Consider the following 13,331-nt stretch of genomic DNA (forward strand, 5'->3'; position numbering starts at 1 on the left):
TCCCATCTCTGCGCTGGGCTTATCAATACTGCACACGTTAGACACGTTAGACACGTTAGGCTTTCTATTGTGTTTCTTATCCTCCAGGCTTCCCCGCACAGTACACAAACTCTGAGGAGCAGGAATTTTTTGTCCCTTCTTGATTATTAAGTGTCCAGAGATGACAGAGGTCCTGACAAAAGTACTTTCCAAAAAAAAATGTTGGGATGCGTGAAAAGTAAGCAAACCGATACACAGACGCAGTTCAGAGGGGTACACTCCATGCGGCTATTAAAATGGGTTCCGATGGGATACTGGGGGCTGGGCCAACACTCCAGATAGATGTCATTTGAGCTGAGACAGATTTAAGCCAAGGTGTGATTATTGAGCCACTGTGGGCAGGCTGAGGTGCTGGAGACAGGTCTGAACCGGATCCTGCCCTCAAGGAACCCTAGATCCCAAGGGAGAAACAATGAAAGCGGGCAGTGAGGCCTGCTGGAACAGGGCGATGGGGGCCCTGGGCCTGGAGGTAGGTGCCAAACAGAGAGGTGGGCATCAAGAAGGGGGCTTGATGCTCATGGAAGAGGAGGCGTTGCTGGGTCTTGACTAATGGGGACACCCACTTCCTATGCTGACACCCCATGCATGCATAACTGGTTCTTTCCCATTTGGACCATAATTCCTTGTTGGGAGGAATGTTCTGGGTCCTTTGAACTCTTGAGCATCTTCTTTGGCCTCGGTCCTTCCATTCGTTCACCCTGGTTTTGACCATCCACATTTTCTTCAATGTCCCACAGCAGTCCCACTTGAGCCAGAGATATTCCATATTAGAAACTTCTGGATGAGGGCTTTGGGACCTGTGCTCTGAACAGGCAACCTAGCTCCCATTGGGGGTTGAGAATATCTGTTAAAAATGCTTTTGTTCTCAGGGAATCCGGAAAAGCCCACTCAGGACTAGGTATTAAAAAAATGTTGGAGATGATGAGGGTGATCTAGTTACTAGCCCCTCCCACCAGGTACTCACCACACATGAGACTTGATCAGTATGTTCTAGAAGGCCACCCACCTACATCCCACCTCCCTGCCACCTCTGGAGAATCGCCAAGTGTGACTGGTCCCGCAAACATTTCCCTTACCACTTCTTCCGGGCTCTAAGGAAGCTTGACTTTCTCCCCTCCCAGTCATCAGTCATAACATGTTATTGTCACTGTTTGCAAAGCGCTGTTGAATCATTTTTAACATCTGCCCGCAGGAGGCAAGCGTTTGCTTCTTAGAGATGTGCCAGTTGTTAACTACCTCCCATAAATGGCTCCATCGGCCACCCCCCATGACCAACCCCACTGCACCCAGCCTGGTTGGTCCTTAGAGAAAGCCCCGCTGCATAGACAAATTCAATAAAGTAGCATTGATGTTCCCCAATTTATATCATTGCTGTAGTGTTAGTGAGCTGTGTGCTCTGAGCCACAGCCTAGGCAGGAAATCTCAAGGCCCTGTAAGGAAGTCCCATGGAGGTGTTAGGAACCACAGGCTTAAGGTCTGGAAGAAAGAGGAGTTGAGTTATGGCTGCCAGAAGTCGAAGTCACCATGCTCTGCTGAAGGTGATTTGGTCCTTGCATTGCCTTGACCATGAAGTCTGTAACAAACAAGCCCCTGTGTTTGATCGCCCGCTGGGTTTGGCCCCAAGCACTGAAGATGCTGGAATGCATAAGATAAGGTCCTTTCCCCCAGAAAACTTCTGTGAAAATGCAGTCCCCCCAAAAATTGAGAACTAGGAAGAGGGCATTCAGGATGGTCTAAGAATGGAAAGAAGAGCAAGAAAGGAAACAGGTAGGAGGAGCTGGGCCTCGGCCACAGAATCTTCCCCAGTCTCTCTCCAGGATTCTTCTCTAAGTTTTCCTTCCATTATCTTATCTCCTCTTTCTCAATAGCTGGTTAGTTGTTAGGGAACACTTAGGGTAGGAAGAGAGTGAATTTCTCTGCTTTAGCTGACTGCCAACAATTTCTTAAGCCCTAGTTTCCAGAGTGTTCTTTCATTAATATGTTTTTGTGTTTGTTTGTTTGTTTGTTTGTTACGGCTATCATTGTAGACTAGTTTAGGTATCAACAAAAAAGATGTTGGCTACCCTAGAGGGGTATACATAAGAATCCACAAACAGTGTTCAGGGTGTCTGAGACACCTTAGATCACACCGTGCAATGATTATTACCCCTTAATTTTCTTTCATTCTGGGAAAAATCCCAAGTTGGAGTGGGTATGTCTTTAAGGCTTAACACTTTTTAATTTCTATTTTTCAACCAAGCAAATGCATGCTTCAGGCTTAGGAACTTGGGAGGGGCAAGAGTACGCAGGTAGATCTTTCAAACCTGGTTTATTATTCATCGAATTCGCTTTGAGGTTACTGGCTATTTTAGAGAATGAGACTATTCTCCATTTATGATAGCAATCTTTTTATTTTATTTTTGGTTTACAAGGCTATTAATAACGTTTAAAAACATCAAGTTACATTTAAAAATAAAAATATGTAAGAAACAATAGAGAGTAATAATGCTTCCAGTGGGATTTGGAGAGAGTCAGTGTGAGAGAGGGTCTAGGCATAACTTGAATTGCAAAATGCTGTCTAAACAACAGAGTCTGGCACTTCTGGAAATTTCTTCCAAGAGTTGGTGGCTGGGAATAATGCTAAGTTGGAGTCCCCAGGGAACTTAGCATCCTAGGATCCAAGACTCAAACTTTGGGATGTGTAAAGGCATGAACTGGTTGAAATGACTCAATCTTGTTTCTCAGGAAACTTATTTCCACAGTGCCTGGACGTCAGAACCATCTTCTGGCATTTTCTTTCTTCTAAAGATCAAGAAACCCAGGCCCTACCCTGGATTTTTTAAACAAGGTTCCAGGGTGGAGACAGAAAATATGAAATTGCAGAGGTTCCTTGGTGATCCTGATTGGGTTCCAGCTATTGAAACCTTCTCTGTGACATTTGGATTTGATCATAAGTGGATCAAGTTAGTGATGTTGCTTGCATGCAAGGGATAGGCGACCTTTCTATTCTTGGTTACACTTGAGACACCTTCCCAGCACACCCAGGAAACCCCATCAGGCATAAAGATAGTGTACGGATCCTTTTTGGGGGTCAGTTAGCCTATTTTATCCCTGGACTATATAGCCCAAGACAATGAGAAGATTTGCTCAGTACCTACACAATGCTAGGCTTGGCCCTAAATGCTGGGGTGGGTTGTAAGGTTCTTGAACGAAAGAAAATTGTTCTCCTAACACTTCATGTATAGTTTTCAGGGAATTGGCATTTACGCCTCCTCCCAGCAAGATTCTGCCCTAGATCGATTCCTTCTGGTTGTTTTAAACTCAGAGGTCATCACACCTTCTCTGTGCTGATCTTCTTCATGGCACTTATGATCTTCTGTAGATAAATAAAGATAAAAACCTTCCTATATTTGTCTATTTTATTTATTTATTTATTTTATTTATTTGTTGTTGCCCCTAATTAAAGTGTAACTTTAATCACCTCTCTATCCCCATACCAAACACAGTACTGGTGCTTAGTTGAACAGTCAAATGCCAAGTTGAGCATGCTTATAAGGAAGAATGTACTTTAAGGTCCTCTTGGACCAATCCTTGGATGCCATTAGATGCAGGTATTCAGCATGTCAGCCTGGGTACTTCTAATTGATGCTCTTTCATACCCACCCATCCTCCAGCTTTCCTCCCCTTCCTTCCTTCCTTCCTTCCTTCATTCCTTCCTTCCTTCCTTCCTTCCTTCCTTCCTTCCTTCCTTCCTATGCCTCTTTCTGAGATCCCCTAAATACTGTTTCTTTCATAAAATCTTTCTGGGTAGATCCCATATGGTTAAAACTTTTCTTGCTTACAGTTGAGACACCTTCCCAGCACACCCAGGAAACTCCATTAGGAATAAAGATAGTGTGTTGATACTTTGGGGGGGGCGGTCAGTTCACCTATTTTATCCCTGGACAGCAGCCCAAGACAATGAGAAGATTTGCCATCTGGCATTTACAATCCGTATTTGCCATTTGGCGATCCATATCTTTTTAAAACAGAAGAGACTCCATAGAGACAATGATTCCAAACACAGAAGGATGCAGCATGCAAAAAGTAACTCATGCTTGAAGATCAGGGAGGTTTATCTGCAGAACAGGAGGCATCTAGGAGATAGAGTTCTAAACTCAGATTTGGTCACTTCCCCATGCACTGCTGTATTGGGGCTATAAGCATCATGCTCTGATATAAACAAACAGAAAGGCAGGGTTCTCTGAGAAACATGTCAGTGCACAGTAATCATCTGGGATGGTTAAAAAAATAAAACCCCAAGTCTAGATCTTTCCTTGACTCATTCCCCCAAACTTCAGGAGTGAGCGCTAGCCATTGGAATCTTTGAAAGCTCCCAGGTTGATTCCAATGTGAGGTCAAGATGAGATCCACTGTGCGCTTAAGGACAGACTTCCTGGCTTTCCTCACCTGTCACGGAAACCCTCTGGATAAGCCTCTTTCCAGGAACTACCAGATGAAAACTTTAGGTAGCCTCTTGGGTTATTTTCACTTCTTCCCTTGGATGACAGTGTGTTGGCTGGAAGAATCAGACAAGATGATTGTGGATTGAGGAGTGTGGATAGGAAGGAAGTGGGTGGGGTGTTGGGTGGTAGAAAGGGGCAGAGTTTATTTTAAGGTGGGGGTTCCCAAGTGATGCCCACAGGGACCTGGGGGAGGCTACTTCCCCCAGGTAGCCAGTTGGCTCAGCAGTTCAGTGCTCGAGCCTGAGGATGTGATAATCAGAGCCTCCTTGGTGAGTCCTGGTGCACAGTTAGGAGATCAAACCTGGGTCAGACCCCTGTAATCTGTCCCCACCCTGGAGGAAGCCTTTCTGAGAAGGTAGCACCTTAGCTGAGATGAGGCAGCCCTTAAGCTGATCCCCGGATCTTGGGGGCCAACATCTGCCAAAGGCAAACATTTTTGTGTTTCCTGAACACAGAAGAGGCAGGTCTTGGGGAAGAGGGGAAAGAAATGATGGTGAGGCACAGGAAAGGTGTGTCAGGGTTGGGTCACCGAGGACATCTTGGATGGCAAACATGAGCTCCATTTGAATTCTTTCAGTCCCTGAAAAATGGGAGTCCCTGGTGCATTCATGTGGCTTCATTCGCCCAAGAAAAACAAGTTCAATGCAAAAGGACTTTCTGCAAATACTAAAGATGGGGGACAATCCAGGAAGCACCCGTCAACTTATTTCTAAGAACAAATCCGAAAGGACTCTCCTGGGTGGTGATTTGCTTTGGGGCGAGGCTCGATGGTGGTGAAGCTGATTGTATTGTGCTTGGGTTCAGGCTGGGCTAAGGGAGTGAGGATTTTAGCAAAGAGCACAGGACTTGGGGCTTGCTAGGGGTGACAGGGTTTCACTGCCGCTGAAGAATCCAGACCAACTCACTGGCCCTGTAATCATTGCTCAACTTCATTAACCCCGGGAAGACATTAAGTGACGGGAAAGATGGGAACAGTCTGGAAACCATGTGATGAGCAGCCTTTAAGTTGCGGGCTCTCGAATATTTTATGCCACCTCAAGTGTGCATCAAACTCTCCTTCCTGCGCTCATTAGACCAGCATGCTCACAGGTGCCCCTCAACGTTCAGAAGCAAATAGGGAATGATACCGTTCGCTCAGAGAACACCTTTCTGTCTCATCGGGAGCATGTCTTCTCGATTCTGATTAGGCACTAAGCATCCTCTGGTCCTTAAAATTTCATGAGATTCTACCCCTGCCGGCTAGGATTCTGTCAAAGTGACTTGTTCTGGATGCAGTCTTCTCCCATCAATACAGAGTGATGCAGTGTGCCTCTTCTCTTTAACGGTACCTGGAAGAGACTCCGAGCCCCCCAGGGACACACAGGCTTCCAGTGGGCCAATAGCCCACGGCTGTTACAAATCCTCTTTCTAGAAGGTTGGTGTGTGTCTTGCATTTGGTTTCTCAAGAAGAGAAAAGGATTGGAGACACGTCGTTTATTTGGGGAATGATCAAAGGACCTTCCAGCAGGGGCCCCGGAAGTGAGTGAGCTTGAGTTGGCATCTTAGCAGGCATGTGACCACGATGGGCAAATGGAGTGGGACCCTGCTGGAGAACCTGCCTGGGGCTCAGAGAAGATGGGACACATCATTAATGGGTCCTTGAAAGGTCAGAGCTGGGCATATATAGACCGACTCTCTCTCTCTCTCTCTCTCTCTCTCTCTCTCTCTCTCTCTCTCTTTAGACCCACTCTTTTATACACATATGTATGTGTATTTACATACCTTCTTTTTTTTTTTGGTCACACTAGGCGTTACTCCTGGCTCTGCACTCAGGAATGACTCCTGGCAGTGATTGGGGGACCCTATGGGATGCTGGGAATCGAACCCGGGTCAGCTGCATGCAAGGCAAATGCCTTCCCCGCTGTACTATCCACTCCAGCCCCCTTACATACCTTCTTTTTAAGGACTATATTTGAAGCATTGGGCTTTACAGTACTGTTCATTCATGATAGGGTTTCATGCATACAACGTTTTAGCCTCACACCCTTCCCTGGAGTGTCCACTTCCCTCCACCATTGTTTCAGGATCCTCTCAGCACCCTCTTCCTCAGTAAATTTAATTCTATAAACCAGTTCTCAGGTTTAATGTTTGGGATTACTTGTTACTCCTGTGCTATGTTTCTGTGTACCTTAGTTTTTATTTTTCTATCTGTCCTTCTCCTCTTACCTCACTCAGCGTGATTCCCTCCTATTAAACCTACATGATACTAAATTGCATGATTTTGTCTTTCCTTAAAGCTGGGTAGTATTCCATGATGGGTATGTATTGCGGTGTTTTGTCTAGTCATCTGCTTTTGGACCCTTGGGTTATTCCCAGATTTTAGCTACTATGAAGAACTGCAATGAACGTAGGAGCACAAATGTCTTTGCTGAGTAGAAATGCTGGGTCACGTGGAAGCTTCTGACTTAGATTTTTGAGAAGTGACTATAGTGTTACTGTGTCTGGCATATCGAATACGTCACGGGGAGCTTGCCAGGCTCTGCCGTGCGGGCGAGATACTCTCGGTAGCTTGCTGGGCTCTCCGAGAGGGGCGGAGGAATCGAACTTGACTATAGTGTTTTCCAGAGAGGCTAAACCAGTTGATATTCCCAGCATAGTGGAAGAGGGTTCTTTGTCCCCACATCCTCACCAGCAAGTATCATTTTGTTCCTAATCCAACTGTATCTACCACTCTTGCCCTGTCATAAGACCAGGCTATCTCCAGTCCTTTCTCAAGGCAAAGACCCCTGGGTGCTGGCAGTTAAATTGTAGTGTTAAGAAATGCCTGCTGGTATGAAACCCAGCCCCCGTTATGTAAGCATCATAAGCACCAAAGCAAGACAGTTCTTGTTCACTGTGACCTTTCCAGTGCTTTGGCACGGAACAAGGCACAAGTGAGGCTCAGAACTAGCTACCCAATGGACCAGCCCATGCAAATGCCAAGTACCAGGCTTCCTTAAAAGATTCCTTTTCCAGTTCGATTGTCTTTGTTATTCTCAGCTTTTGCCCTTCTCCTTGAACCCTACAGTTGATAATGTGGTGATGGGGCGGGGGGGGGGGGGCTTGGGGGGTCCATCAGTCCTCATCCCTCCTTTTCTGGTTGGGGTGTAGCAATTTTCAAGTAAGACCATAAACCAAGCTTTTATGCAAGGTGAAAGATCTGCAACCTGTTACATATACCCCGAGATGGTCCCCAAAGCCTAGAAGGTAGGGACCCCTGTGCAGACAAGAGAGGCATCCGGAAGGAACCAGGCATAGACAATGAAAAAAGACCTTCTCTGCCTTCAACTATGACCTTGGGCAAGTTCCGTAGCTTTCTCCTGAAAAATGGGGGGGATGCCACCCCGAGTGCCCTGGAGAAGCAGAGAGGGGAACATGCTATCTTTGCTTTCTCTTTACTGGTTACTTGGTAAGCATTTGTGGATGAACTAATGTTTACAGAGTGCTGAGACCGCAGATGGGGCCTAAGTGACCTTGAGCTGGAGAGGTCACACTGTCACCAGCTCATCCCTCTTCACTGTCCTCCCAGAACCTGCCCAAGAGCTCTGGGGCTACAGAAAACGGTGGAGCACAGATGCACCCAGTGCAGTACTGCGCTGGGATGTCAACCGCTTCTCACCTTGGACACAAGTTCTCTGCCCATCAGGATTCAGGAAACCTCTATCCATATGTAGACCCACTGGGCGGGCACAGTGGGGTATCTGCCATCTAACTGGCTTTGAGGGACTCAAGAAGAGAGGTAAGGAGAGTGGCAACAGAACGACAGCTGGCATGCCTAGAGTTTAGAAGCGCTGTCCTAAGCTCTTGAAAACTTCATTTTTCATCCGGAGAGGGTGAAGTGTTTTTATTGTTCCCATCTTAAGGATGAGCAAACTGGGGCACAAAGCACTTCAGTCCCTTCCTTGAGCTCCTGGAGACAGCAGGCGAGGAATCCTGGATGCTAGCTCTCTTTTCCTGGCTTGGGGACTCATCCTCTGCCACTTTTATCTTTCCCTCTACAAGACAAGAAAAGCAGTGACAGTGACATGATACCCTCGTGCCATCACTGGACTTTTCCCCATCCCACTAATGCTCGGGTTCGACAAGGTTTGTTTGCCTATTTTCTCCTCCAGAATGAACATGGATTATTCCCCCTTGCCCCCCCACCCTTGTTTGACTCAGTCCGGGGGAGGGGGGAGTCACTGGCCATACTTTGTGCTTCTGTTCGACTCAGGGTGATATTTCTTCCCAGGGGACCCTGGGCAAGGTCTGGAGATATTTTGATAGTCACAGCTCACAACTCCGGGGGTTGAGGGTGGGATGTAACTGGTGTCCCCCAGCATCTAGGAAAGGCCTTTGCAACACAACCCTGGGCCGCTGGGGTCAAGTGGAGACCCTAGTGCAGAGCTGACCACTACCCAGTATCCCTGCCCAGGGAAGCCATCTGGTTTGCCAGAGGATCTGATGGAGGAGATCTGCATCTTCATGAGTTTCTAACAAGCTCAAACCGATGACACTGAGTCCATAGATCCAGGGGACACATTTGGAGCAGTGAGGCTGAACAACATGTGGCAGAGGGGACAGGTCTAAGGTCAAAGGTCATGCACAGAAACTGCCTAAATGAAGTCTGAGCACTATCCTGAGCTAGTTCTGAACCAGGAAATGAAAACAGAACTTTAAAAAAACTGTCCTGTGGCATGGTGGATTTCTTAAAAAATATTTTTAGATTCTCTTCTAATTTTTCTGTGGTGTGTTGGATTTTTTTAAAAATATTTTGATACGAATCACATTGCATTTCATTACCTAAGTTTTATGTCTGCCTCATTATTAGTCAATATCCATATGTACACACAAAAATATTCAGCATGTTTTTGGAATTTTAGAATCTAAGCTCTTGCAGTAGAAATGTATAGTTTTCCCATTGGTAGCAGCGTTTACACCAATTCCCACGTTGTTTTACATGTTCAATGTTACTTCACCACACCACCGCCATCCACCACTGTCCCTTTGTCCCTTCTCCTGTATATGAAGTTTTTCTAAGATAGGGAAGAACCTTTTTTTCCGCCCTCTAGGTGCAAAGGAAAATGACATAATAAGGTGGAGGACTCGATTTGGAATTCAGAGTCCCAGAGGCAATCTAGGAAAAAACTAAAGAATTTGACAAGAGACCTAGCTCCTGTTTTTCCCTTAAAGAGGTAGACAGGAAGAGACAGGGCTGGGTGTCAGGAGGACAAGGACCAACTGTGGGGTGGAGGATGGAAGGTAGCCTTTAGAGAGTGGCCACTATGTGTGTACACAGATGTTGGACTAGAAGTTTCTATACCAGAAACACACACACACACACACACACACACACACACACACACACACACACACACACACACAGAGTGGTAAAACCAGTTACCTCCACCCAATTTTAATCTTTCTAAGGGAAAATGAGAAAGAAGAGAAGTGCATGGAAGCAAAGGGGTTCAGAAGCAGGAAATCTCCCTTGTCCCCCCACCCCCACCCACCTCCACCCCCACTCCCACCCCGAGAAGCATCTGGAGGCTGGTGCACAAGTAGCAAGGGCAGAGCGCGGTCAGAACCGCCTGGCGCGGGCCCGGATGCCCCAGCCCAGTCTCTATTGTTGGCTGCAACCGTGGCTTGTCTCCAATAGCCGCACGTTGGCGATGGGCTTTGCATCTGCCTGACTTTCGGGTCTGCACACACAAGATGAAAAAGTGGCTGTTTGTAAAACGGCTGCTCTCGGGGGGAGGGGGGAGCGGGGCCGGGGAGACACGGGGCTCCCCGCGCCCGGTCCTCAGGGATGGCACCCAGCCCCCGTGATAAATGGCAGCATTAACAAGGCTTGGTTGAGAGGGGACCTACAGATTTATGATTTCCTGTCTCCGCCAGCAGATGTCATTACGGCTGACAGAACAGAAGGCCTTTCAAGAGCTGGCTGGGGTGGAACCAAGAAAGGGGGAGAAGAAAGAAAAGGCAGAAGCCCCAAGTAGTGTTTGTTCAGGGGTGCTATTGTTGATTCTGTCATCCCCAGGGAGCTGGGGAAGGTTTTCCTGAATGTCCAGCTTCTACAACTAGGCAGAAATTCTCCCAGGAAGCCACGTGCTAGGGGTCCTGTTCTTCACCCTTTTGTACCCTTCAAAGTTCTCTGGGTTGAAGAGGGAGCAGGACCGGAGAGATCCACAATTTCCCCTACCACATCCCTGTGATGGGTGTTTAAATAGATTTATTTTACAGGGTCAAGGGCTCCTTCAGCAGTTCCTTGCCCAATCTGGGTGGAGGATGCTCAGCCCCAATCTGAATAGGCTTGGAGATCTCAGTATTATTATTGCTATGATTTTACCCACTTTCCAATTGTTTTATGGGGTGGCCTTGATATTTTGTATGCCGTTTATTATTTTTTTTTCTGCTGTATTGAAAATGGAGTGAGTTTGGCATTCTTCACCAGGCCCTCCAAACTCAGGATAACAAGCTCTTGCATTCTTGCACTTCCCTTTTCTGAGTCTCTGTAGCTGGAAGAACTGCCTTCCCCAGGCAAAAGAACATTTCCTCTTCTGACTCTGAATACCTAATGGACTCCCAAAAGTGTCCTTCCAGTCCTGTGGCCACCTACTCCAGGGACCTTAGAAGAAAGAAAAAAATCAAAGAGGATAAGCTCCCAGGGCCTCTTTAAAACCATGAAGCAAAGATCTCCATTCAGGCAAACGTTTGAGGGCAACATTTGCATCATGCTTCAATAGGCAGGAAGTGAGTACATGTGTGGTCTCAGATACCTGAGGGAATACCTGTGTTGCACCAGACACTTGATAGTCAAAGTAGCATCGGATGTGATGATGACATAGGGTACAGCCTCACTCCACCCATGATTTTTGTACACCTACTTGGAAGTGGCAATATGCTGATGTGCTTATTAATCCCAGTATTGAAGACACTCTCTGAATTCCGTTCGACCTATGTTACTCGGGGCTTGTTACTAAAGCTGCTATCTCACGTGTGAAAAAGGTAGGCAGGAATAGCATCCTTCTCTTAGGACTATTCTTTTTTTGTTAATGAGGATCAAATGCAATGCTCACAGTTTTTTTTTCCCCTGGTGGTGCCAGAGATCAGGCCTGGAGCCTCGCCCATACAAGGCAAGGGGCAAGTGTTCTACAGCTAAGTACCATCCCTGGCTTAAATTCCGGCACATAAAGTCAACAGTCTGATGAAGTGTTGGTCTAACCATTGGTGTTCAAGCACCCTCCCTATCTGCTAATGCACAGGTAGACTCCGTAAGTTGTAGTCTATTATGCTGGCCACCCGGAAAGGAAAAACAATGTTATTTATTAATAGTAAGATAGCTGTCATACTAACTGCCACTTTGTTAAGGGTTTTGCATGAAAACTCTATTCATTGTAACCCTGACAATGGTTTTCTGAGGCCAAGTATTATTCACGATCATGATCACGACCATCCTGTTGTTAGTCGATTGCCTCGAGCAGGCCCCAATAACGTCTCCTTTGTCCTAGCCTTGAGATTTTTTTTTAAGTGCCATACTCAAGGCTCTTTCAGGGTTAGGAGAAATGAGACCCATCATTGTTACTGGTATTTGGCATATTGGGAACGCCACAGGGAGTTTGCCAGACTCTGCCATGTGGGCAGGTTACATTCAGTAGCCTGCCAGTTTGTCCAAAGTAAGAATGAGATAATAAGATGTTGCGTGGCCACAAATGCGGCTGCGTGCTTCCAGGAGCTGGATTTTATAGTATCTGGGTCTTGGCCGTTGATTGGGATTACATGGCGCCAGGGGACCAATTGGTGGGTGTGACCCCTGCCTACTGGAATATGGAAGATCTGGGTGGAGGATGCTCAGCCCCAACCCAAGCAGGCTTGGAGATCTCAGTATTATTATTGCTGTTATTATTATTATTATTATTATTATTACTCTGGCTGGAGCGATAGCACAGCAGGTAGGGCATTTGCCTTGCAAGCGGCCAACATGGCCGACACGAGTTCGATTCCTCCGCCCCTCTTGGAGAGCCTGGCCAGCTACCGAGAGTATCTCGCCCGCACGGCAGAGCCTGGCAAGCCCCCCGTGACGTATTCGATATGCCAGACACAGTAACAACAAAGTCTCCTATGGAGACGTTACTGGGCCCGCTCGAGCAAATCGATGATCAATGGGAGGGCCTTTACCTTTACCTTACTCTTTTACAAATAAGGAAACTCAGATTGGCTTGTTCGAAGCTGATGGCTCTCTAGCTGGGAGGGCATCAGAATTGCCTGGAAAGTTTGAGCAAAGGAAGTGCTGGAGATCCTTCCCTCAAATCTTATTCAACACCATCTGCAGTGGAAATTCCTGGAGTTCCATTGTTACAGGCTCCGAGGTTCCTGATTGGGGTCCACACTGAGAACCACTGGGTTCAGAAGTGAGTTTGAAGTTATAACACAAGTGGCTAGCAGAGTGAGCTTTCAAATGTAAATAATTTCTCTGAAAGTACTCTTAAGCAAATGCCTCAGTCCTGAGCGCTCCTGACATCCATGGCTGATCTCATGGAGCACAGGAAGTGGAGCAGTTTCATGTCTGAATTATGGGTCTGGTGCTGTGCTGCCCTGAGCAGTGATTCCCTAGAAGGGAAGTATTTTGTGAGACTACTTGAGGAGAATATAGTCCTTATGGCACCCCACTTTTCTCCCCTCGAGATGCTCAGCAGTGCTACTGGCGTGTGGGAGAACGCAAAGGTGTAGGATAATACAATTCGAGGATTCATTAGAAATTCCAAAATGGCACCCAGGTGAGTAATTCATAGCAGGAGGACATCCTGGAAG

Source organism: Sorex fumeus, unplaced genomic scaffold (assembly GCF_029834395.1).
Source record: "Sorex fumeus unplaced genomic scaffold, SorFum_2.1 ptg000166l, whole genome shotgun sequence".
Classification (NCBI taxonomy): Eukaryota; Metazoa; Chordata; class Mammalia; order Eulipotyphla; family Soricidae; genus Sorex; species Sorex fumeus.